Consider the following 22,191-nt stretch of genomic DNA (forward strand, 5'->3'; position numbering starts at 1 on the left):
GCCTGCAGTTCTACTGTGGTCTAGTGATTGGGTTTGCAACCCAAAGGTTCCTGGTTCAAATCCCAGCTGAAACTCATTTTCTGTTTGCTTCAATACCTCCGGGTGCATTCATGAGAACACACGCCACCTGTCACAGATTTTGGACATCTCAAAATATGGTGTTTTTCTGTTATTTTTGGAAAAGCCACCTTACTACACGCACCAACAGACTATAATCAGACCATTTTGAGAGTTTCGGGGCATTTAAAATTTTTATGACTTTTTCAAAAAAAAATTTGACATGCTATAGTATGACTTTTTTTTCAAAATTCAAATTTTGGACATTGCAAAATATGGTGTTTTTATGTTATTTCTGGCCACATAATGCTCTAATATGTATCAACAGACTATAATAAGACCATTTTGAGCATTTTTAGGCATTTTAAATTTTGACCATTTTTGACAAAAATCAACATGCTATAGTATGACTTTTTTTCAAATTTTGGACATCTCAAAAAATTGTGTTTTTTATGATTTCAGGAAAAAAATATTCTACTACATGTATTAACAGACTATAATAAGACAATTTTGAAAGTTTCGGGGCATTTGAAAAATGTATGATTTTTTCCCCAAAAAATTCAACATGCTATAGTATGACTTTGTTTTTCAAAATTCAAATTTTGGACATCTGAAAATATGGTGTTTTTTGACATTTCTGGAAAAGTCACCCTACTACATGTATCAACATAAAATAAAATAAGAACATTTTGAAAGTTTCGGGGCAATTCGTCCAAACTGCTGACCGTCGTCCTCTGGATCAGACGCCTGCAGGAACAAGATACATTGTTGCTTTAAATAAACTTGATAATTATAAACAAAAGGCACAAAGACTGCTGAGTGTTTGTCTAGCTAAACTTCCTGCTGAATTCATCAGAACAAACTACCTGCTGATATTTGGTTTGAATCCAGCCTGGATCTTTGTTTCACTCCATTTTTCTTTCATCTTGATTAAAAAAAATATTATAATAGTTGCCTCGTGGGAATATTCATGGTGCATTGATCAAAACGTTCTTGGTTTGAATCCAGCCTTGTTACATGCACATGGATCTAAACTTTTCTGGCTCCGAGCTCCGCCTCCTCTGGTGTAGAGGAAAATTCAAAGGTTCTGAGTCTAAAGGTCACAGGTTTGAATCCAGCATTGATCTTTGATGTATGTCCATTTCTATCACCTCTATGATGATATTCACAGACTGAAGCTTTCTTTTTTCGACTTCACTACTTCGTGCTGAGAGACTACTTTTCACATTCCACCTGCTAGCTGCATGTCCACTATGGTCTAGTGGTAATATTGTTGGGTTTGCAACTCAAAGGTTCTTGGTTCAAGTCCCAGCTGAAACTCCTTTTCTGTCTGTGTGCTTCTATGCCTTCTGGTGCATTCATGAGAACACACGCCACCTACCAATGTATCTCTGCTGTAGTGTAGAGGATAAACTCTGCTGTAGAAAGCAGAAGGTTATGAGTTCAATTCCTACCTTACACTATTATCTTTAGTTTGACTTCAACACTTTCTGTTGACACACTAGATCTCACATTCCACCTGCTACCTGCATCTCCACTATAGTCTAGTGGTAATATTGTTGGGTTTGAAACTCAATGGTTCTTGGTTCAAATCCCAGCTGAAACTCTTTTTCTGTTTGTGTGCTTCTATACCTTCTGGTGCATTCATCATAACACACGCCACCTATCACTGTATCTCTGCTGTAGTGTAGAGGATAAACTCTGCTGTAGAGAGCAGAAGGTTATGAGTTCAATTCCTACCTTACACTATTATTTTTAGTTTGACTTCAACACTTTCTGCTGACAGACTACTTTACATTCCACCTGCTGTTGCACATCCACTGTAGTCTAGTGGTAATATCGTTGGGTTTGCAATCCAAAGGTTCTTGGTTCAAATCCCAGCTGAAACTCTTTTTCTGTTTGTGTGCTTCTATACCTTCTGGTGCAGTCATCATAACACACGCCATCTGTCATTGTATCTCTGCTGTAGCATAGAGGATAAACACTGCTACAGAAAGCAGAAGGTTGTGAGTTCAATCCCCTCCTGAAACTATTATTTATCAGTTTGTCCTCCGAAATTAAGCACTAATAGGAGTAAACGACAAATATAACCCTCGGAGCCACAGCTCAATGGATAACACATGGACTTCACACCACGGAGAACATCGGTTCAAACCCCACTGGATCTCAAAGGACTCACCAACGGAAACTCAAAAGGACTCAAACAAAGGAAACAAGGAGACACACTGGAGGAGGATCAAGAGAGGAGAGGAGAGGAGAGGAGGACAGAGAGGAAGGAGGTGGACACCAAACTCATACTATTTTTTTTGCAAAAGCCACACCCCCTAATTAGCATAACCACGCCCATTATTTGCATAACCACGCCCACTTTCAGCAAAATTCTGACTTAAAGCAGTACCAGGTCTTGATCCACTGACCTCTGGCACTCCAACCCCTTATACTCCAACTGTGCCACCTCTTTCACACTAAGTTAAAATCGGAACTTCTATATGTTGTCAACCGGAGATGAGGACTTGTAAAAAAAAAAAAAAAAAAAAAATTATTAAAAATTAAAAACATCAAAAAAACACAAGAAAAGCCTAAAATCATTATTTACAAAGCCAACTTTGTGATTACAACATAAATCAAAGACATTAACTTGTTTTTTCTTAATTACCTCAAATTTCAGAGACAAATAAACTTTGTGGAGACTTTTTACACACAATAAACAGAATAAAAGACTTCAGATTGTCTGTTAAACGACACTTTTCCTCCCAACGAGCCACATTTAGTGAGTGAGGTGACGAGCAGCTGATCTACAAAGTGTTCCTGAAGGTAACTAACACATGTGGAGCGTCACAGTGACCTTTGACCTCCAGATTCTACTCAGTTTAGTCCTCCAGGAGGTTTGGAGCACATTTAAAGATGTTCCTGACATGTTGTGAGGTGTGTTGGTCAGCAGCTGAGCGTGTGCACTGCTTACCTTGTTCCAGTCCAAGATGGAGGACTGATGACATCACAGCTTCTCAAAGCAGGTTCATGATGATCCAGATCAGGATCTTCTGGTCTCTGAGACTCAGAGTGGCGCCGCCTGGTGGAGAAGAGCTGCAGAGAGACAAGAGTCAGTGGAGACAGACAGCTCTCCAAACAAATGAACCTTTAGTTGCACCAGACATTAAAATGAACATGAAATTGAAGAAAACAAGGTCTAATATTTTTTTCCATGTCTGTATATATACAGGCTTACATGAAATAACTGAACTAAATGTGGTGTATGAACTATATTAGTTTTATCAATATGAACTTTCTTAGAGAAGTGCATGGTCAGCTTTTCTCCTCATGAGAATGAATGGAGGCTCTGTGAGGTTAACTCTGCAGTAAAACAACGATACATGACTACAGGTTGGAAACAAACAGTGAACATAAAGACTCTTTGCATCAACACATTTCTCTTGGGATGGAAAAAGCTTCATGCAAACACCAAAAACTTTACTGCATTAAAGTTTTTACTCTCTCTTGAGGTGTTTTTTTGCTCCAAACAGGAGACGGAAACTCTTTTAGTGAATAAGTTCTGATATGGACATTAAAAACAACAACAAAAAAGACACAACTTGACCAAAAAAGATGTAAAATGACCAAAAAGACAAGTTTTAGAGTGATTTCAGATTGAGAGGCGTGTCTCAGGGAATGTCTTCAGACTGATCCAGTCTGCTGCTGTGACTCACAATAACTCTTCATTTATATGCTGATTATGTCAAAACGTCACACAAAAGTCCTTTTTGCATCAACACATTTCTGCTGGATGGAAAATCTTGATGCAAACACCAAAAACTTTACTGCATGAAAGTGTTTTTACTCTCTCTTGAGGAGTTTTTTTTTTTTTTCCTCTAAACATTGAAACAATGTAGCGCTGTAAAAACCATGTGGAGAGACAGAAAACAGCTGAAACCTCCTCAAACTACCAACAGTAGCAACATGATCAGTTATTAATCTGACAGAGATATTAAAGATGGGAGTGTGAAAGCTTCAGCTAACAGCAACACAAACACCTTTTACCTTTGATCCAGTTTCTAATGACGGAGCTCACCTGAGTCTCCTTCAGCTGCTTTTAAAGAGACAATCTGCCCCAAAACATCCTCTTAATGTCCTGATCAGAGTCATTGAAGGCTTCAATCAACACAAGAGACAAAGAACAACAGGAACAACTTTCACCTCTATGTCTTATTGATGAATGAACCGCTCGGTTGGTTGTTTCTGAGCCTCCAAACAGCTTGACAGGCTGCTGGTGGTCAGAGAGAGACATCAGCTGATCACTACCGCTTCACCCAACACACACACTACCACGGCACATTCCCACTGCACTGATCAATAACAAGGTGAAGCGGAGTTATCCCTCTGGGAATGAGGACAGGAGAAAGAAACAGCATGGAGATGAAAACCAGCAGTCAGGTAAGAGTCCTCTCTCTCTCTCCGGGGGGAGAGTGGGAGGCAGGCCCGGGGTGGGTCATCGGGAGAATCGGGAGAGTTCCCGGTGGGCCGCTTCACTTTTGGGCCGGCCGATAATTTATTTATTTATTTATTTATTTGACATTTTTCACGTTAGTCCATCTCCTCTTAAAGTACGCTAAACACGTTTTGCATTCTGACACCGCAGCCTCAGCATGGGCTGTACCATGCGAGGGAGTTCTCCCCTCCCAAATAAAGTTGGTTGGGTCCATAGACGTCTTTCCAAAAAAGTTTTCTCAGGTAGGCTACCGATAGCTGGGCCAGCCCCATAGACACATATATATATATATATATATATATATATATATATATATATGTCTATGGCCAGCCCTATCTCAACGATACACGTCGGGGAGGATGGATGGGAGGAAGAGGCCAGGAGGGCTGAAAAAGCCAGGGTGAAGAAAAGAAAGGCATTGGAGGAGGATGCTGCCAAATGTGCCAAGCTTCCAGATTTATTTTCGAGAGGACAAACACAGGTGGCAACTGGTAAAGAGAGACATAGGCTTAATGCAACGCAACTGTTCGGCTAAGGTTGTTAACCCTATAAAGCCTGAACCATTAAATAATTGCCAAAAAATGCTTTTTTTTTGTTTATTGAACCTGCTGACAGATCATTTAAAAAAAATCTAAAAACAATAGGCGTATATGATATTAATTTGTATCATATTTGATACATCAGTTCTTTTTGTGCAATTTGTTGCTCACAGTTTGTTTTTCTTGAACTAACAAAAACATATAAAACCCAACATTTTTAACCTTTTAAGACTTTACTTTCTTTTAACATTTTCCTGCAAAATGCAAAATATTTTTTTCCATATAACACAACATCATACATCTGCTGATATGAAGTTTTCACGCAGCAATGACTGATCCACCAGTGGAACCTGCATATCAATATTGCTATATCTTGTATTTTTGTGCAATTTGTTGCTCTTTTTTTTTCTTCAACACATGTATACATCAGGTTTTTCAGGAAAAAAATATCACACTGATGTATAGGTCTCAAAAACTTGTGTATCAAATATGATACACTTGGCTTTATAGGGTTAATATCGTTGAAGCGTTGTCAACCTATTCGCAAGCAAAATATTGAATTAAAATATAAGCCTTTTTATATCACCTGATATATGGTGATTCATAGACTTTGCAAATATTATGAAAATATTGATAACAAAACTCAAACTTGATCTGTGTAGGCTATGCAGTGAAATGTTTTTTTCTTTGTATCTTCTGAGCAGCAGATAAGCCAGTCTCCTGCTGAAAATGATGAGGAGGCCATGACTACAGGGACAGGTAGAGAAGATAACAGAGTAAACAACATGAATTAAAGTTATTTAATGTAAGAAAGAGCAGTATATGACAGTCCATGATGAACCAATATGCATTATTTGCTCAGATGGAAAAAATAAAATATTGACAATTGACAAGATTGAATGTTGTTTGCTTGGATAGCCCACAGGCAAACAGATGCAGATATCTTAGTGAATAAATAAATGTCGTGAAATAATATGACAATAGTGCTAAATGGTGCTAAATAATAATCTAAATCACCTACATTTGAAGTATATGAAAGTAAAACAAGTGCCAATTTGATGGAGCTGAATTAATAGTAGCATTATCTATATTTTACAGGTGTATGATTAAGTTTCTCACAAGCAGCACAGACTCAAAATTCAATCTTTGTCAGTATTTATCATACATTCTTTAAACGGTCCAAAACCTTCAAAATGTTCTTATTATAGTCTACTGATACATGTAGTAGGGTGGCTTTTCCGAAAATAGCAGAAAAACACCATCATTTGTGATGTCCAAAATTTGAAAAAGTCATACTATAGCATGTCGATTTCTGTCAAAAAAGGTCAAATTTTAATTGCCTAAAAATGCTTTAAATGGTCTTATAATAGTCTGATGATACATATGAGAGCATAATAGGACCATAAATCACACAAAAAAGACCATATTTTGAGATGTCCAAAATTTGAAGAAAAAAAAAAGTCATACTATAGCATGTCGATTCTTTTCTGGAAAAAGTCATAAAATTTTCAAACGGCCCGAAACTTTCAAATTGGTCTTATTATTGTCTGTTGATACAGGTGGTAGGGTGGCTTTTCCAAAAATAACAAAAAACAACATATTTTGAGGTGTCCAAAATCTGAAAAAAATCATACGATAGCATGTTGATTTTTGTCAGAAATGGTCAAATTTGAAAATGCCTAGAAATGCTCAAAATGGCCTTATTATAGTCTGTTGATACATGTAGTAGGGAGGCTTTTGCAGAAATGACAAAAAAAACACCATATTGTGAGATGTCCAAAAATGTGGAAAAAAAGTCAATGTTTTTTTTTTTGCCAAAAATGGTCTCATTATAGTCTGTTGATACTTATTAGACCATTATGTAACCAGAAATAACATAAAAACACCATATTTTTAAATGTCCAAAATTTGAATTTTGGACAAAAAAAAGTCATACTATAACATGTCGATTTCTGTCAAAAAAGGTCAAATATTAAGATGCCTATAAATGCTTTAAATGGTCTTATACTAGTCTGATAATACATATTAGAGCAAAATAGGACCATAAATCACAAAAAACACCATATTTTGAGATGTCCAAAATTTGAAGAAAGAAAAAAAAGTCATACTATAGCATGTCAATTTTTGGGGGGAAAAACTCATGAATTTTTTAAATGCCCCGAAACTTTCAAAATGGTCTTATTATAGTCTGTTGATACATGTAGTAGGGTGGCTTTTACAGAAATAACAAAAAACACCATATTTTGAGATGTCCAAAATTTGAATTTCGAAAAAAAAGTCATACTATAGCATGTCAATTTTTTGGGGGGAAAAAGTTATACAATTCTCAAACGGCCTGAATTTCTAAAAATAGTCTTATTATAGTCCATTGATGCATGTATTTTTTTCAGAAATAACAAAAAAAACACCATATTATCAGATGTCCAAAATTTGAAAAACAGTCATACTATAGCATGTCGAAATTTTCAAAAATGGTTAAATTTAAAAATGCTTAAAATGGTCTCATTATAGTCTATTGGTACATATTAGAGCATTATGTGGCCAGAAATCTTTAATATTTTGAGATGTCCAAAAATCTGAAAAAAAAGTCATACTATAGCATGTCAAAATTTTTGGGGAAAAAGTCATAACATTTTCAAACTGCCTGAATTTCTCAAAATAGTCTTATCATAGTCCGTTGATACGTGTAGTATAATTTTTTTTCAGAAATAACAAAAAAAACCTACCATATTATGAGATGTCCAAAATTTGAAAAACAGTCATACTATAGCATGTCGATGTCAAAAAAGGTCAAATTTTAAAATGCCTAAAAATGCTTTAAAGGATCTTATTATAGTCTGTTGATACATGTAGTAGGCTGGCTTTTGCAGAAATGACAGAAAAACACCATAATATGAGATGTCCAAAATTTGACAAAAGTCATACTATAGCATGTCGAAATTTTCAAAAAGGGTCAAATTTTAAAAATGCTTAAAATGGTCTCATTATAGTCTGTTTATATGAGAGCATAATGTGGCCAGAAATCACACAAAAAACACCAAATTTTGAGATGTCCAAAATTTGAAGGAAAAAAAGAAGTCATACTATAGCATGTCGTATATTGCTGGGGAAAAGTGATACGATTTTTAAATGTCCCAAAACTCTCAAACTGGTCTTATTATAGTCTGTTGATGCATGAAGTAGAATATTTTCCCAGAAATAACAAATCTCAGCATGCTTTGAGCTGTTTCTCTGCTCCACTCAGCTCTGACAGACAGTGTGACTCTCTGAGCTGCAGAGTTCCAGTCAGCTGCTGCTGATCAGCTGTTTCCTCTCTGCAGCTCTCTGCACTACTGACCTTCTTCACTGATCATCAGAGGCTCTGTGTGTCCATCACACACTGGCAACACGCTGCACAACAACAACAACAACAACAACAACAACAACAACAACAACAACAACATCAACAACCTGTCTCCTCTGCTTCTTCTTCAGGTGTGTTGGAGGTTGGCAGACAGCGACCTGGAGCAGCAGCGCCCCCCTCTGGTGGTCTGGAGGAGGAGCACACTGCTACGATGGGACACTTTTCTCTCATTTCATCATTTAGAAGCTACATATTTAAAACCAGAGCTCACATACAGGATTTAACCTAAAGTCTCTGAATGAAATGACATCTGACAATGAAATGTCATGAAATCTGACAATTGCATTGCATTTATATCTCCACATACATGCTCCATGCCGAATCAATCAGAAGTCTTCTTGCAAAAAAAAAAAAAGCGAAGAAATTGGCTTTTTTCCCATTAACTTTTATAGTGATTAAATATATTACATTTCAAGCCGTCACCTTGAGTTCTGGAGAACTGTGACAGATATTTCTGACATTTAAATCCATGCAAAACCATGCATATTCCATTTTTCTTTGTAAAAGTACATGTTTTGTCCTAAAAAACTCAACCTAAGTTCCAACTTTATCCTCTGCATCCTGCAGCTGCCGTGTTTTTCAACCTCTTAACGTTTGTGATGTCAGACATCTAACAAGTGAAGTAAAGAATCGACCTAAAAGTTTCCTCTGTGGTGCAGGTGAAGACATCAGAGCAGCAGGTGAGCTGATCTCTCTGGTTCAGTATCTTGTCCAAGTTGACTTCAGCATGGAGTCTGTCCTGGTCAGGGATCGAACCAGCGACCTTCAGATCATCTGAGCCTCTCATGGAGGGACGAACAGCGCCTCCTGCTGGACGAGGAAAGCAAGTGCAGGAAGACTTTTACAAAGAGCGACCTGCACCTGCATTGTTTAGTTTTTAATGATGTTTCTAGTTATTTTTAGAGACAGAGAGAGATGGAGACATGCAGCAGAGCACCGGGCCGGACTCGAACCACCATGCAGACTGTCAGACACATGCATGAAGTTTTTACAACAGTAGTGGCGCCCTCTTGTGGCTTATAGGGGAAAATCGCTTTCATTCCTGTGGCCGAGAGGTGAGAGAATCAGGCTTGTGACTGTACAAGCGACCCTCGAACCGGCGGTTCTCTAACCTCTCGGCCACGGAAATAAACGTGAATTTCCCCTGGCGGCCACTAGAGGGCGCCACTACTTTTACAAAACCTTCATTCATGAGTCTGACAGTCTGCATGGAGGTTCGAGTCCGGCCCTGTCCTCTCTCTCTGTCTCTGTCACATGAATTATAAAGTGTGAGGTGTGTGTCACAAAGTGTCATATAAAGCTGAAAAATGCCCAATAAACGTCTTTAAACCAACAGAAGCTGAGTGAGTCCTGCAGCAGCTGAGAGCAGCTCTGACCTGTTGTTGACTCACTTTACCTTTAAATTTTGGATATCTCATAATATGGTGGTTTTATGATTTATGGCCACATGAGGCTCTAATATGTATCATCAGACTATGATAGGAGCATTTAGAGCATTTTTAGGCATTTTTTAATTTGACCATTTTTGACAAAAAAAAACATACTATAGTATGACTCTGTTCAAATTTTGGACATCTCAGCATGTATCAGCAGACTATAATTGGACAATTTTATTTTTTTTAGCATTTTTAGCGATTTTAAAATTTCACAATTTTTTTTACAGAAATCGACATGCTATTAGTATGACTCTTTTTTTTTTTTTAATTTTGCACATCTCAAAATATGTTTTTTTTTGTTGTTGTTATTTCTGGAAAAAAATGTGATACTACATTTATCAACAGACTATAAAACTTCATATAACAGATGTAGCAAATGTATAAACAGGTTCAGTATCTTGTCCAAGTCTCCTTCAGCATGGAGTCTGTCCTGGTCGGGGATCGAACCGGCGACGGCTGCAGACTGTCAGGAACATTAGTGGTAGTGGCGCCCCCTTGTGGCCAACAGGGGAAATGCAAGTTTAATTCCGTGCGTGCAGCAGAGCACCGGGCCGGACTCGAACCTCCATGCAGACTGTCAGACACATGAATCTCAGTTTTTGCAACATGAGTGGCGCCCTCTTGTGGCCGCGATGGGGAATGCAAGTTTATTTCCGTGGCCTAGAGGTTAGAGAACCGGGCTTGTGACCGGAGAGTCGCTGGTTCGAGTCTCAGGACTGACAGGTGAAGGACTGAAGTGACCCCCCATTGCTCCTAACATGGTGTGTTCACTGGTGTGTGTAAAGAATGAGTTACATTCACTGCTCTCTGTCTCAGTTTGTGTGCAAAACTTTTCAAAAAAACCCACCATAAGGTTGAATGGGAACATAATTTATTAAATGAACATCCTGCTGTATTAAAGAAGCCTGAAACTAAAGATTGAGACCATAAACTCATGATGTTTATTTGTATGTCAGTCAATAATAAAATGAGCTTGTTGTGTCTCCCTCTGCTGGCCATGAGAGAGACTACACTTAAAGCACATTGGCTTCATTTATAAAGTGTGAGATGTTTGTTACAAATGTGAATGTGACAGTTAACCATTCTTTACACACACCAGTGAACACACCATGCTAGGAGCAGTGGGGGGTCACTTCAGTCCTTCACCTGTCAGTCCTGAGACTCGAACCAGCGACCCTCCAGTTATAAGCCCGGTTATAAACCTCTAGGCCAAAGAAATAAACCTGCATTTTCCCTTGAAGGCCACAAGAGGGCGCCACCTCTGTGTCTGACAGTCTGTATGGTGATTCGAGTCCAACCCGGCCCGGTAAAAAACTAAACAACAGAGGTGCAGGTCGTTTTTTGAAAAGTCTTCCTGCACTTGTTTTCCTCGTCCAGCAGGAGGCGCTGTTCGTCCCTCCATGAGAGGCTCAGATGATCTGAAGGTCGCTGGTTCGATCCCCGACCAGGACAGACTCCATGATGAAGTCAACTTGGACAAGATACTGAACCAGTTTGAACATCATTATCATTATCAAGAAAACCATGTTAAATGTCGAGATATAAACTTTTAAATTAAACTTTTATGAGCTATTTTTGTTGTTATCATTATATTTATCCAAACAGATGTACCTTTAGTTGTAGCAGTCATTAACATTAATGAGAAAAATAAACAAGAAATTGAAGAAAACAAGAGTGGTCTCATATTTTTTCTATGATTGTAGATTCAGGCATTCATACCTTGATTTATACAACATTTTGTTCATAAATACATGATTTTTTTATGGCTTTTGACAGTATTTTCTGATTTATGAAATCATACCAATGTGCAGATTTATGTCCTGGAAATCTATGCAAATTGAACGAGTTAACGCCTTATTTGCATATCTCAACATAAGATTTCCAAAAACTTGTAATGCAAAATATTTTTCTCTTAATGTAAATAACAACCTGGGGAAGTTTCATGTTGATATCTTTAAGTTGAGAAAATTATCCTATAACTTTTTTTATGGCTTATTTTGGCTTGGCTTATTTTCTGATTTATGAAAATATAAAAGGATATATCCCAACTTCCTTCTGTAAAAAACGTTGGATCTAATATATCAACAAAATTAAATAAAAACTTTAAAATTTGCTTCATGCAATATTCAGATTTATGTCCTGGGAATATGGTGGTGATATCTATAAGTTAAAACAAATAATAATATTCAACGGTAGTTTTAAAAACAGTGCAGTAGGCCTTTATTTAAACATGGAAGTGCTTTTCTTGCATACATCGTTAGCGATCTGTCTCACGATAGGTTACATTCAGTATGGCCACCGATAAAACAATCCATAACATGAAACAATTCATAAAACAATTATTACTGCCATTTCTTATAGCAGACAGAGGAACATTTTTACATAAATTAAATCACCTCGGAGAGAAAGAATGACACTGGGTTGAGAATCATGCACTGCAGAGGTTGGTTTTCTGAAATAGTACGTCTCACTATAAAACACAATTTCACTCTAAGAGCTTTTGTCCGTTGTGGTGAAGTGGAAATGTTACTGACACTTAGTGTCTAAAGTTTTGGGTTCAAATCCAGCCTGAAACTTTCTTTTTTCGACTTAACTACTTCCTGCTGACAGACAACTTTTCACATTCCACCTGGTACCTGCAGTTCTATTGTGGTCTCGTGGTAATATTGTGTAGTTTGCATCCCAAAGGTTCTTGGTTCAAGTCTCAGCTGAATCTCTTATTCTGTTTGTTTGCTTCATTGGCTCCTGGTGCATTCATGAGAACACACTCCACCTCTCATGGTATCTCTGCTGTAACATAAAGAATAAATTATGCTCTATGGAGCAGAAGGCTGTGAGTTCAATGCCCACCTTACATTATTATTTTCAGTTTTACTTCACTACTTTTTGCTGAAAAGTATACTTTTCACATTCCTTCTGGTGCCTGCAGTTCTGCTCTAATATGTATCAACAGACTATAATAAGACCATTTTGAGAATTTTTAGGCATTTTAAATTTTGACCATTTTTGACAAAAATCAACATGCTATAGTATGACTTTTTTTCAAATTTTGGACATCACAAAAAATAGTGTTTTTTATGATTTCAGGAAAAAAAATATTCTACTACATGTATCAACAGACATAATAAGACAATTTTGAAAGTTTCGGGACATTTGAAAAATGCATGATTTTTTCCCAAAAAAATTCGACATTCAAATTTTGGACATCTCAAAATATGGTGTTTTTTGACATTTCTGGAAAAGTCACCCTACTACATGTATCAACATAAAATAAAATAAGAACATTTTGAAAGTTTCGGGGCAATTCGTCCAAACTGCTGACCGTCGTCCTCTGGATCAGACGCCTGCAGGAACAAGATACATTGTTGCTTTAAATAAACTTGATAATTATAAACAAAAGGCACAAAGACTGCTGAGTGTTTGTCTAGCTAAACTTCCTGCTGAATTCATCAGAACAAACTACCTGCTGATATTTGGTTTGAATCCAGCCTGGATCTTAATTTTTCTTTCATCTTGATTAAAAAAAATATTATAAAAGTTGCCTCGTAGGAATATGCATGGTGCATTGATCAAAACGTTCTTGGTTTGAATCCAGCCTGGTTACATGCACATGGATCTAAACTTTTCTGGCCCCGAGCTCCGCCTCCTCTGGTGTAGAGGAAAAGTCAAAGGTTCTGAATCTAAAGGTCACAGGTTTGAATCCAGCATTGATCTTTGATGTATGTCCATTTCTATCATCTCTATGATGATATTCACAGACTGAAACTTTCTTTTTTCGACTTCACTACTTCGTGCTGAAAGACTACTTCTCACATTCCACCTGCTACCCGCATCTCCACTATGGTCTACTGGTAATGTTGTTGGGTTTGCAACCCAAAGGTTCTTGGTTCAAGTCCCAGCTGAAACTCTTTTTCTGTCTGTGTGCTTCTATGCCTTCTGGTGCATTCATGAGAACACACGCCACCTAGCAATGTATCTCTGCTGTAGTGTAGAGGATAAACTCTGCTTTAGAAAGCAGAAGGTTATGAGTTCAATTCCTACCTTACACTATTATTTTTAGTTTGACTTCAACACTTTCTGCTGACAGACTACTTTACATTCCACCTGCTGTTGCACATTCACTGTAGTCTAGTGGTAATATCGTTGGGTTTGAAATCCAAAGGTTCTTGGTTCAAATCCCAGCTGAAACTCTTTTTCTGTTTGTGTGCTTCTATACCTTCTGGTGCATTCATCATAACACACGCCACCTATCATTGTATCTCTGCTGTAGTGTAGAGGATAAACTCTGCTGTAGAGAGCAGAAGGTTATGAGTTCAATTCCTACCTTGCACTATTATTTTTAGTTTGACTTCAACACTTTCTGCTGACAGACTACTTTACATTCCACCTGCTGTTGCACATCCACTGTAGTCTAGTGGTAATATCGTTGGGTTTGCAATCCAAAGGTTCTTGGTTCAAATCCCAGCTGAAACTCTTTTTCTGTTTGTGTGCTTCTATACCTTCTGCTGCAGTCATCATAACACACGCCACCTGTCATTGTATCTCTGCTGTAGCATAGCGGATAAACACTGCTACAAAAAGCAGGAGGTTGTGAGTTCAATCCCCTCCTGAAACTATTATTTATCAGTTTGTCCTCCGAAATTAAGCACTAATAGGAGTAAACGACAAATACAAGCCTCGGAGCCACAGCTCAATGGATAACACATGGACTTCCCACCACGGAGAACAACGGTTCAAACCCCACTGGATCTCAAAGGACTCACCAACGGAAACTCAAAAGGATTCAAACAAAGGAAACAAGGAGACACACTGGAGGAGGATCAAGGAAGGAAGGAGAGGAAGGAGAGGAGGACAGAGGGGAAGGAAGGAGGAGGAATACACGAAACCAAACTCATACTATTTTTTTTGCAAAAGCCACACCCCCTAATTAGCATAACCACACCCATTATTTGCATAACCACGCCCACTTTCGCCAAAATTCTGACTTAAAGCAGTACCAGGACTTGAACCACTGACCTCTGGCACTCCAACCCCTTATACTCCCACTGTGCCATCTCTTTCACACTTAAGTAAAATCGGAACTTCTATATGTTGTTAACCGGAGAGGAGGACTTGTAAAAAAAAAAAAAAAAGTTATTAAAAATTAAAAACATAAAAAATACACAAGAAAAGCCTAAAATCATTATTTACAAAGCCAACTTTGTGATTACAACATAAATCAAAGACATTAACTTGTTTTTTCTTAATTACCTCAAATTTCAGAGACAAATAAACTTTGTGGAGACTTTTTACACACAATAAACACAATAAAAGACTTCAGATTGTTTGTTAAACCACACTTTTCCTCCCAACGAGCCACATTTAGTGAGTGAGGTGACGAGCAGCTGGTCTACAAAGTGTTCCTGAAGGTAACTAACACATGTGGAGCGTCACAGTGACCTTTAACCTCCAGATTCTACTCAGTTTAGTCCTCCAGGAGGTTTGGAGCACATTTAAAGATGTTCCTGACATGTTGTGAGGTGTGTTGGTCAGCAGCTGAGCGTGTGCACTGGTTACCTTGTTCCAGTCCAAGATGGAGGACTGATGACATCACAGCGTCTCAAAGCAGGTTCATGATGATCCAGATCAGGATCTTCTGGTCTCTGAGACTCAGAGTGGCGCCGCCTGGTGGAGAAGAGCTGCAGAGAGACAAGAATCAGCTGCTGCAACAAACTACTGAAGTTCATAAAATGTCACTTCAATTATCAGAATGTTACTGTTCATATACCTTCTCTAAAAACGTGTGGGATTGATATAATGGATAAAAAATGCATATCAGAACAATTTTACAGAGGCAAAATCAGATTTCCCCCAGAGGAAAGTTCTTTTGGGATTCACAATTGAACGAAATAAAGTGGCGAAGAGCAATTCTGTCTCTAAATAAGATCAGAGAGGTTCATTTTAAAACTTTGCATAATATTTACCCATGAAATAAATCAGTTTCCAGGTTTGCTGATATAAGCGAAATGTCTCTGATCGCAGGATTGTATACATACAGTCATGGAAAAATGATCAGACCACCCTTGTTTTCTTTTGTTTAGACAAATATGATGATAACAACAAAAATAGCCCATAAGAGTTTAATTTAAGAGCCATTTTCCATGGTTTTCTTGATAATGATTTGAGTTTTTATCAATAAAACCATGTTAAATGTCTAGATATCAGCTCTTCAATGAAACTATTATCAGATATTTGTGTTGTTGTCATTATATTTCTCCAGACAAATGAACCTTTAGTTGCACCAGGCATTAAAATGAACTAGAAATTGAAGAAAACAAGGTCTAATATTTTTTTTCCATGTCTGTATATATACAGGGTTACATGAAATAACAGGCTGAACTAAATGTGGAATATGAGCTATATTAGTTTTTATTAATATGAACTTTCTTAGAGAAGTGCATGGTCAGCAGCTGGAGCTTTTCTCCTCATGAGAATGAATGGAGGCTCTGTGAGGTTAACTCTGCAGTAAAACAACGATACATGACTACAGGTTGGAAACAAACAGTGAACATAAAGCATCTTTGCATCAACACATTTCTCTTGGGCTGGAAAAAGCTTCATGCAAACACCAAAAACTTTACTGCATTAAAGTTTTTACTCTCTCTTGACGTGTTTTTTTGCTCCAAGTAGGAGATGGAAACTCTTTTAGTGAATGAGTTCTGATATGGACATTAAAAACAACAACAAAAAAGACACAACTTGACCAAAAAAGATGTAAAATGGCCAATAAAGACACGAAATGACCAAAAAAAGATACAACATGACCAAGAAAAGTTTCAGATTGAGAGGCGTGTCTCAGGGAATGTCTTCAGACTGATCCAGTCTGCTGCTGTGACTCACAATAACTCTTCATTTATATGCTGATTATGTCAAAACGTCCCACTAAAGTCCTCTTTGCATCAACACATTTCTGCTGGATGGAAAAACTTGATGCAAACACCTAAAATTTCTGCATAAAAGTGTTTTTACTCTCTCTTGAGGTGTTTTTTTGCTCGAAACATTGTCAATCTAGTGCTGTAAAAACCACCAGCAGAGAATTTCTAATTTTGGACATCTCAAAATTTGGTGTTTTTTTGTTATTACTGGTCACATTATGCTCTAATATGTATCATCAGACTATAATAAGACCATTTTAAGGCATTTTTCAGCTTTATGTGACACTTTTTGACTCACACTTTATAAATTAAATGTGTTTATTAATCAACACATTTCTGCTGGATGGAAAATCTTCATGCAAACACCAAAAACTTTACTGCATAAAAGTGTTTTTACTCTCTTGAAGAGTTTGTTTTTGCTCTACACATTGAAACAATGTAGCGCTGTAAAAACCATGTGGAGAGACAGAAAACAGCTGAAACCTCTTCAAACTACCAACAGTAGCAACATGATCAGTTATTAATCTGACAGAGATATTAAAGATGGGAGTGTGAAAGCCTCAGCTAACAGGAAGGAAGGAATTTCTTTTTCTTGAAGAAGGAATTGAAGAAAACAATGGTCTAATATTTTTTTTCCATGTCTGTATATATACAGGGTCACATGAAATAACAGGCTGAACTAAATGTGGTATATGAGCTATATTAATTTTATTAATATAAACTTTCTTAGAGAAGTGCATGGTCAGCAGCTGGAGCTTTTCTCCTCATGAGAATGAATGGAGGCTCTGTGAGGTTAACTCTGCAGTAAAACAACGATACATGACTACAGGTTGGAAACAAACAGTATAATAAACATTTAGCTGCTGGACAAAAGCTTCATTGTCGATCTAAAAACCACGTGGAGAGACAGAAAACAGCTGAAACCTCCTCAAACTACCAACAGTAGCAACATGATCAGTTATTAATCTGACAGAGATATTAAAGATGGGAGTGTGAAAGCTTCAGCTAACAGCAACACAAACACCTTTTACCTTTGATCCAGTTTCTAATGACGGAGCTCACCTGAGTCTCCTTCAGCTGCTTTTAAAGAGACAATCTGCCCCAAAACATCCTCTTAATGTCCTGATCAGAGTCATTGAAGGCTTCAATCAACACAAGAGACAAAGAACAACAGGAACAACTTTCACCTCTATGTCTTATTGATGAATGAACCGCTCGGTTGCCTCGTATTCTCTTTGTGTTGTTACCTGTCACCAGGTAAACCGGAACAATCCAACAAACATGATTTAAAACAGTCAGATGACTCGTTTCTTCTCCAGGATTCTCTCACTAATCATCAGAAGAAACAGAAAGTTGAACCGTGAGTTCCCGTGTGTGTAAACAGCGGATGGGCAGTTCAGGGACCACATGGTGCGTTCACTTGCAACTCTGAGAAACTCAAGTTCCCCCTTTTGCCATCCAGTGACTCTTAACAAGAAGGAGAGCTGTGTGCACGTCATCCTGTCTGTAAAGCTGTCTTAGTGCTCTGAGAGCTTTTAAAGGGTTAAAAAGTGCTTGAAATTCTTACTGTATTTCTAAATCCCAAATTCAACAATTACAGTGAAAATAACCAATAACAAGAGTAGTCATAATAATAATAATAATAATAATAATAAAAGGCATTTAAATTATTTTTACATCTCTTTTTCTCTCTCTCTGACTCTCGGACTGATGATATCAGTTATTGTTGTTACATGTTAAATAAATAGTTTCAATGAGTCACTGTGTAGTAGCGCTTAATGAAAATATGACGTATGCATTAATGAATGAACACATGCATGAGAATATCTCCAAGCTGAAATCAAACTGGTGGATGTGGAGAGTCATTAATCTAATCATTATAGTTATCATTCATATCTGACGTCGATCATGTCCCGGTGAACCGGGCTGCATGCACGGGCGCGTATCTGCATGTGCACGAGCACTCTCCGGTCCCGGTTTGGGGTTTTTTTTTTTTTTTAAATATGAGTGAGATCATTACTCACAAGAAACTCCAGAGCTTTGCGTTGTTTTCCTGCAGCCGCTCTCCTTTTTCCTCCACACGTCTGTCTGTCTGTCTGTCTGTCTGTCTGACTGTCTGTCTGTCCGTCTGTCTGTCCGTCTGTCTGTCCGTCTGTCTGTCTGTCTGTCTGACTGTCTGTCTGTCTGTCTGCAGCAGGTTCATGATGATCCGGATCAGGATCTTCTGGTCTCTGAGACTCAGAGTGGCGCCGCCTGGTGGAGAAGAGCTGCAGAGAGACAAGAGTCAGTGGAGACAGACAGCTGCTGCAACAAACAGCAGTGACGTCAGCAACCACGTCAGAGCAGCTGGGTGATTGTCATGAAGTCAGTCTAACTTCTGTCTGTGAAGATTATAAGGACAAACTTTATGAAACTAAATAATTTCACTTTTTTATGAATGAACAATATAGCCAAAATGAGGCACAATTCATTGTTTTGTGTTAAAATAATATATCTTTAAACATATTTTTGATTCACAATTTCATGACTGTAATGCCTCCAGATACTAATTTCATGGTTTCCCCCACACTTATATACAATAAATATTTAATGAACTTTATAAAAATAAATATACATTTGTTTAAAAATGTATAATTTAACAGAATATAACCAAACAATGGTTTTTAACAATGTAGAAAGAACAAAATCTGAATGAAAATTGATGAGAAAAAATGGTCAAATGTTCAGTAATGATAGAATTGTTTGCATTAAAATATGTGTATATTTTAATAAAATGCATTCTGGTGATACCAGCTACCCTTGAGCATATTTAAGTGCTTGCCAGAGAAAAAAAACAACAAAAATAAACCTTCTGTTGTTGTTGTTTTTTATTTAAAAATGTGCTACTGTAATGAATTTTGCTCACAGTGTCTCTAAAAATGTCAGAAAATACCTTAAACATTTTAAATTAGATGATAAATTCATATTAAACAGTGACTTTAGATTGTATATGTTATAAAGGGTCAAATAAAATACATATTTAATGCTCTTGGGTTTTTGCTATGAGCTGTACCATGTTCATGAGAATCACCCAGCTCCTCCTACCTGAACTCCTTCACCTCCTGCTGCTCCTCCACCTAGGCTTCACCTGCTGCACCTTTCTGCAACCTGTCTCCTCTGCTTCTTCTTCAGGTGTGTTGGAGGTTGGCAGACAGCGACCTGGAGCAGCAGCGCCCCCCTCTGGTGGTCTGGAGGAGGAGCACACTGCTACGATGGGACACTTTCCTCTCAGAGAGAGATGAAGACATGCAGCAGAGAACCGGGCGGGACTCGAACCCGTGTCTCTGTGGTCAGGACTCAGCCTCAGTCACTTTTCTTCTTTAATGTTATTGTGGTGTTCGGGTCTCTCCGAGCCTCTCAACTCATCCTGAACTGTTTGTTTCATTAACTAGAAAACTGGATATTTTAAAAAGTCTATATATACTCTACTATAGCATGTCATCATTTTTCTTAAAAAAGTCATAACATTTTCAAACAACCCGAAACTCTCAAAATGTTCTTATTATAGTCTGTTGCTATGTGTAGTAGGGTGGCTTTTCCAGATATAACAAAAAAAACACCATATTTTGAGATTAAAAAAAAGTCATACTATAGTATGTCGATTTTTGCCAAAAATGGTGACATTTTAAAATGCCTAAAAATGCTTAAAATATTCATATTATAGTCTGTTGATGCATGTAGTAGGGTGGCTTTTCCTGAAATAACAAAAAATCACCATATTTTGAAATGTCCAAAATTTTAAATTTGGAAAAAAAGTCGTACTATAGCATGTCAAAATTTTTTGTGAAAAATCCATAACATTTTTAAATGCACTGAAACTTTCAAAATGTTCTTATTATAGTCTGCTGATACATGTAATAGGGTGGCTTTTCCTGAAATAAAAAACAAAAAAACAACATATTTTGAGATCTCACACTTTATAAATGAAGCCAATGTGTTTTAAGTGTATTCTCTCTCATGGCCAGCAGAGGGAGACACAACAAGCTCATTTTACTGTTGACTGACTTACAAACAAACAAGATGATGATGATGATGATGATGATGGTAAATAAACTGCAGTTGTAGCACCTTTCTAGTCACTTTAACACTACTTTCATACAACAGATGTCCTAAATGATCTCTCTGGTTCAGTATCTTGTCCAAGTTTCCTCCATCATGGAGTCTGTCCTGGTCGGGGATCGAACCAGCGACCTTCAGATCATCTGAGCCTCTCATGGAGGGACGAACAGCGCCTCCTGCTGGACGAGGAACACAAGTGCAGGAAGACTTTTACAAATGGCGACCTGCACCTGCATTGTTTAGTTTTTAATGATGTTTCTAGTTATTTAAATAAAGGTGATTTTCCTCTAACGGCCACAAGAGGGCGCCACTACTTTTTCAAAAACTTCCTGCATGAGTCTGACAGTCTGCATGGAGGTTCGAGTCCGGCCCGGTGCTCTGCTGCATGTCTCCATCTCTCTCTGTCTCTGTCTCTGTCACATGAAGATGAAAATAACTAGAAACATTGGCTTCATTTATAAAGTGTGAGATGTGTGTCACAAAGTGTCACATGAAGCTGAAAAATGTCTGAAAATGTCTTTAATACAACAGAAGCTGAGCCTCAGTTCTTAAGTTCTAATAATTTAAAATTTTGGACATCTCATAATATGGTGTTTTTATGATTTCTGGCCACGTGAGCCTCTAATATGTATTATCAGACTATGATAGGAACATTTTGAGCATTTTTAGGCATTTTAAAATTTGACCATTTTTGACAAAATGCAACATACTATAGTATGACTTTTTTCAAATTTTGGACATCTCGAAATATGATGTCCAACTATAATTGGACAAAATATGGTGTGTGTTTTTTTTGTTATTTCTGGAAAAAAATGTGATACTACATTTATCAACAGACTACAAAACTTCATACAACAGATGTCACAAATGTTCAAACTGGTTCAGTATCTTGTCCAAGTCTCCTTCAGCATGGAGTCTGTCCTGGTCGGGGATCGAACCAGCGACGGCTGCAGACTGTCAGGAACATTAGTGGTAGTGGCGCCCTCTTGTGGCCAACAGGGGAAATGCAACGAAAGTTCAATTCCGTGCATGCAGCAGAGCACCGGGCCGGACTCGAACCTCCATGCAGACTGTCAGACACATGAATCTCAGTTTTTGTAACAGTAGTGGCGCCCTCTAGTGGCCGCCAGGGGAAATGCAGGTTTATTTCCGTGGCCGAGAGGTTAGAGAACCGGGCTTGTTCTTTGTACACTTTATAAATGAAGCCAATGTTTCTAGTTATTTTAGCTTCATGTGACAGAGACAGAGACAGAGAGAGATG

The 22,191-nt window shown here is 37.7% G+C and overlaps 2 long non-coding RNA genes across 4 annotated transcripts; both read right to left on the minus strand.

Annotated features, from left to right (window-relative positions):
• Window positions 1-526: 526 nt before the first annotated feature.
• LOC131962798 (uncharacterized) lies at window positions 527-4,376 on the minus strand. Of its 2 annotated transcripts, none has more exons than XR_009389963.1 (3): window positions 4,124-4,376; window positions 3,020-3,141; window positions 527-804 (listed from the first exon to the last, which is right to left on the minus strand). It is a non-coding gene; the product is annotated as an uncharacterized LOC131962798 (long non-coding RNA). The 2 variants fall into 2 exon arrangements; XR_009389962.1 differs by having other exon boundaries at window positions 4,093-4,376.
• Window positions 4,377-13,045: 8,669 nt separating this feature from the next.
• LOC131962797 (uncharacterized) lies at window positions 13,046-18,366 on the minus strand. 2 transcript variants are annotated; one of them, XR_009389961.1, is made up of 3 exons: window positions 17,895-18,366; window positions 15,475-15,596; window positions 13,046-13,262 (listed from the first exon to the last, which is right to left on the minus strand). It is a non-coding gene; the product is annotated as an uncharacterized LOC131962797 (long non-coding RNA). The 2 variants fall into 2 exon arrangements; XR_009389960.1 differs by having other exon boundaries at window positions 17,864-18,366.
• Between the last annotated feature and the right edge of the window lie 3,825 nt (window positions 18,367-22,191).

The sequence above is a fragment of the Centropristis striata genome, chromosome 24, assembly GCF_030273125.1.
Source record: "Centropristis striata isolate RG_2023a ecotype Rhode Island chromosome 24, C.striata_1.0, whole genome shotgun sequence".
Lineage (NCBI taxonomy): Eukaryota > Metazoa > Chordata > Actinopteri > Perciformes > Serranidae > Centropristis > Centropristis striata.